The following is a 5,384-nucleotide window of genomic DNA, read 5'->3' as shown; positions in this document are numbered from 1 at the left end:
ACGAAGTGGACGAACTGGACTGGAAGAGTGAGAATTGGAGGAAGTGGAAGTAGTGGACGAAGTTGGAGGTGGAGAGAAGTGGACAAAGTGCAAAGTTACGAAGTGGACGAACTGGACGAAGTGGTGGAATTGGAGGAAGTGGAGGAAGTTGACGAAGTGGACGAAGTGGAGGAAGTGGAGGAAGTGGACGAAGTGGAGGAAGTGAACGAAGCAGACGAAGTTGAGGAAATGGACGAACTGGACGAAGTGCAGGAAGTGGAGGAAGTTGACGAAGTGGACGAAGTGGACGAAGTTGAGGAAGTGGAGGAAGTGGACGAAGTTGACGAAGTGGAAGAAGTTGAGGAAGTGGACGAAGTGGTTAAGTGGAGGAAGTGGACTAAGTGGAGGAAGGGGACGAAGTGGAGGAAGTAGACGAAGTGGAGGAAGTTGACGAAGTGGAGGAAGTGGACGAAGTGGAGGAAGTTGACGGTGTGGAAGAAGTTGACGAAGTGGACGAAGTGGAGGAAATGGAGGAAGTGGACGAAGTGGAGAAAGTGGAGGAAGCGGAAGAAGTGGATGAAGTGGACGAAATTGACGAAGTTGACGAAGTGAACGAAGTGGACGAAGTGGACGAAATTGACGAAGTGGAGGAAATGGAGGAAGTGGACGACGTTGACGAAGTGGACGAAGTGGAGGAAGTGGAGGAAGTGGACGAAGTGGACGAAGTCGAGGAAGTGGACGAAGTGGACGAAGCGGACGAAGTGGAGGAACTGGACGAAGTTGACGAAGTGGATGAGGTGGACGAAGTAGAGGAAGTGGAGAAAGTGGAGGAAGTGGAGGAAGTGGAGGAAGTGGACGACATTGACGAAGTGGACGAAGTTGAGGAAGTGGACGAAGTGGAAGAAGTTGAGGAAGAGGAGGAAGTGGACGAAGTGGAGGAAGTGGACGAAGTGGACGATGTGGACGAAGTTCAGGAAGTGGAAGAAGTGGACGAAGTGCACGAAGTTCACGAAGTGGACGAACTGGACGAAGTGGAGGAAGTGGAGGAAGTTGACGAAGTGGAGGAAGTGGAGGAAGTGGACGAAATTGAGGAAGTGAACGAAGCAGACGAAGTAGAGGAAGTGGACGAAGTGTTCGAAGTGGGCGAAGTGGAGGAAGTGGAGGAAGTGGAGGAAGTGGAAGAAGTGGACGAAGTGGACGAAGTGGACGAAGTGGAGGAAGTGGATGAAGTGGAGGAAGTTGACGAAGTGGACGAAGTTGACAAAGTGGACGAAGTGGAGGAAGTGGAGGAAGTTCACGAAGTGGACGAAGTGGACAAAGTGGACGAAGTGGAGGAAGTGGAGGAAGTTGACGAAGTGGAACTAGTTGACGAAGTGGACGAAGTGGACGAAGTGGACGAAGTGGACGAAGTGGACGAATTGGACGAAGTGGAGGAAGTGGAGGAAGTGGAGGAAGTGGAGGAAGTGGAGGAAGTGGAGGAAGTTGACGAAGTGGAACTAGTTGACGAAGTGGACGAAGTGGACGAAGTGGACGAAGTGGACGAAGTGGACGAAGTGGACGAAGTGGACGAAGTGGACGAAGTGGACGAATTGGACGAAGTGGAGGAAGTGGAGGAAGTGGAGGAAGTGGTCGACGGTGACGAAGTGGAGAAAATGGAGGAAGTGGACGAAGTTGACGAACTGGACGAAGTTCAGGAAGTTGAAGAAGAGGACGAAGTGGAGGAAGTGGAGGAAGTCGAGGAAGTGGACGAATGGAGGAAGTGGACGAAGTGGACCAAGTGGAGGAAGTGGAGGAAGTGGAGGGAGTGGAGGAAGTGGACGAAGTTGACGAAGTGGACGAGGTGGACGAAGTGGACGAAGTGGAAGAAGTGGACGTAGTGGCCGAAGTGGAGGAAGTGGAGGAAGTGGAGGAAGTGGACGAACTGGACAAAGTGGAGGAAGTTGACGAAATGGAGGAAGTGAACGAAGCAGACGAAGTGGAGGAAGTGGAGGAAGTGGAGGAAGTGGAGGAAGTGGAGGAAGTGGAGGAAATGGAGGAAGTGGAGGAAGTGGAGGAAGTGGAGGAAGTGGAAGAAGTGGAGGAAGTGGAGGAAGTGGAGGAAGTGGAGGAAGTCGAGGAAATGGAGGAAGTGGAGGAAGTGGAGGAAGTGGAGGAAGTGGAAGAAGTGGAGGAAGTGGAGGAAGTGGACGAAGTGGACGAAGTGGAGGAAGTGGAGGAAGTGGAGGAAGTGGAGGAAGTTGACGAAGTGGACGAAGTGAACGAAGTGGAGGAAGTGGATTTGAGGAAGTGGACGAAGTGAAGGAAGTCGAGGAAGTTCACGAAGTGGACGAAGTTGAGGAAGTGGAGGAAGTGGAGGAAGTGGAGGAAGTTGACGAAGTGGAACTAGTTGACGTAGTGGACGAAGTGGACGAAGTGGATGAAGTGAAGGAAGTCGAGGAAGTTGACGAAGTGGACGAAGTTGACGAAGTTGAGGAAGTGGAGGAAGTGGACGAAGTTGACGAAGTGGAAGAAGTTGAGGAAGTGGACGAAGTGGTTAAACTGGAGGAAGTGGACTAAGTGGAGGAAGGGGACGAAGTGGAGGAAGTAGACGAAGTGGAGGAAGTTGACGAAGTGGAGGAAGTGGACGAAGTGGAGGAAGTTGACGGTGTGGAAGAAGTTGACGAAGTGGAGGAAGTGGAGGAAATGGAGGAAGTGGACGAAGTGGAGAAAGTGGAGGAAGCGGAAGAAGTGGACGAAGTGGACGGAATTGACGAAGTTGACGAAGTGAACGAAGTGGACGAAGTGGACGAAATTGACGAAGTGGAGGAAATGGAGGAAGTGGACGACGTTGACGAAGTTGACGAAGTGGAGGAAATGGAGGAAGTGGATGAAGTGAACGAAGTGGAGGAACTGGACGAAGTAGAGGAAGTGGAGGAAGTGGACGAAGTAGAGGAAGTGGACGAAGTGGACGAAGTGGACGAAGTGGACGAAGTGGACGAAGTGGACGAAGTGGAGGAACTGGACGAAGTTGACGAAGTGGATGAGGTGGACGAAGTAGAGGAAGTGGAGAAAGTGGAGGAAGTGGAGGAAGTGGAGGAAGTGGAGGAAGTGGACGACGTTGACGAAGTGGACGAAGTTGAGGAAGTGGACGAAGTGGAGGAAGTGAACGAAGTGGACGAAGTGGAAGAAGTTCAGGAAGTGGAAGAAGTTGACGAAGTGCAAGAAGTTCACGAAGTGGACGAACTGGACGAAGTGGAGGAAGTGGAGGAAGTTGACGAAGTGGACGAAGTGGACGAAATGGAGGAAGTGAACGAAGCAGACGAAGTAGAGGAAGTGGACGAAGTGTTCGAAGTGGGCGAAGTGGAGGAAGTGGAGGAAGTGGAGGAAGTGGACGAAGTGGAAGAAGTGGACGAAGTGGAGGAAGTGGAGGAAGTGGAGGAAGTGGATGAAGTGGAGGAAGTTGACGAAGTGGATGAAGTGAACGAAGTGGAGGAAGTGGAGGAAGTGGATTTGAGGAAGTGGACGAAGTGAAGGAAGTCGAGGAAGTTCACGAAGTGGACGAAGTGGACGAAGTTGACGAAGTGGACGAAGTGGAGGAAGTGGAGGAAGTGGAGGAAGTTGACGAAGCGGAACTAGTTGACGAAGTGGACGAAGTGGAGGAAGTGGAGGAAGTGGTCGACGGTGACGAAGTGGAGAAAATGGTGGAAGTGGACGAAGTGGACGAAGTGGACGAAGTGGAGGAAGTGGAGGAAGTGGAGGAAGTGGTCGACGGTGACGAAGTGGAGAAAATGGAGGAAGTGGACGAAGTGGACAAAGTCGAGGAAGTGGAGGAAGTGGACGAAGTTGACGAAGTTGACGAACTGGACGAAGTCCAGGAAGTTGTAGAAGAGGACGAAGTGGAGGAAGTGGAGGAAGTGGAGGAAGTTGACGAAGTGGAGGAAGTGAACGAAGTGGAGGAAGTGGAGGAAGTGGACGAAGTGGAGTGGAGGAAGTGGACGAAGTGAAGGTAGTTGAGGAAGTCGACGAACTTGACGAAGTGGACGAAGTTGAGGAAGTGGAGGAAGTTGACGAAGTGGAACAAGTTGACGAAGTGGACGAAGTGGACGAAATGGAGGAAGTGGAGGAAGTGGAGGAAATGGAGGAAGTGGAGGAAGTGGAGGAAGTGGAGCAAGTGGAGAAAGTGGAGGAAGTGGTCGACATTGACGAAGTGGAGGAAGTGGAGGAAGTGGAGGAAGGAGAGGAAGTGGAGGAAGTGGAGGAAGTGGAGGAAGCGGAGGAAGCGGAGGAAGTGGACGAAGTGGAGGAAGTGGAGGAAGTGGACGAAGTTGACGAAGTGGATGAAGTTCAGGAAGTGGAAGAAGTGGACGATGTGGAGGAAGTGGAGGAATTGGAGGAAGTGGACGACGTTGACGAAGTGGACGAGGTGGACGAAGTGGACGAAGTGAACGAAGTGGATGAAGTGGACGAAGTGGACGAAGAGGAGGAAGTTGAATAAGTGGAGGAAGTGGAGGAAGCGGAGGATGTGAAGGAAGTGGAAGAAGTGGACGAAGTTCACGAAGTTGACGAAGTGGAAGAAGTGGACGAAGTGGACGAAGTGGAAGAAGTGGGCGTAGTGGCCGAAGTGGAGGAAGTGGAGGAAGTGGACGAACTGGACAAAGTGGAGGAAGTTGACGAAATGGAGGAAGTGAACGAAGCAGACGAAGTGGAGGAAATGGAGGAAGTGGAGGAAGTGGAGGAAGTGGAGGAAGTGGAGGAAGTGGAAGAAGTGGAAGAAGTTGAGGAAGTGGACGAAGTGGACGAAGTGGTTAAAGTGGAGGAAGTGGACTAAGTGGAGGAAGTGGACGAAGTGGAGGAAGTAGACAAAGTGGAGTAAGTGGAGGAAGTTGACGGAGTGGAAGAAGTTGACGAAGTGGACGAAGTGGTTAGAGTGGAGGAAGTGGACTAAGTGGAGGAAGTGGACGAAGTGGAGGAATTAGACGAAGTGGAGGAAGTGGAGGAAGTAGACGGAGTGGAAGAAGTTGACGAAGTTGACGAAGTGGAGGAAATGGAGGAAGTGGACGAAGTGGAGGAAGTGGAGGAACTGGACGATGTGGACGAAGTGGAAGAAGTGGACGAAGTACATGAAGTTGACGAAGTGGACGAAGTGCATGAAGTTGACGAAGTGGACGAACTGGACGATGTGGAGGAAGTGGAGGAAGTGGAGGAAGTTGACGAAGTGGACGAAGTGGAGGAAGTGGAGGAAGTCGACGAAGTGGAGGAAGTGAACGAAGCATACGAAGTGGAGGAAGTGGACGAAGCTCAGGATGTGGAAGAAGTTAACGAAGTGCACGAAGTGGACGAAGTGGACGAACTGGACGAACTGGACGAAGTGGAGAGAAAGTTGACGAAGTGGACGAAGTGGACGAAATGGATGAAGTTGACGAAGT

The sequence above is a fragment of the Vigna umbellata genome, chromosome 9 (genome assembly GCF_029865625.1).
Source record: "Vigna umbellata cultivar VRB3 chromosome 9, Vumbellata_1.0, whole genome shotgun sequence".
Taxonomy (NCBI): domain Eukaryota; kingdom Viridiplantae; phylum Streptophyta; class Magnoliopsida; order Fabales; family Fabaceae; genus Vigna; species Vigna umbellata.
The sequence above is the reverse complement of the archived record's forward strand: the minus strand, read 5'-3'. Positions refer to the sequence as shown.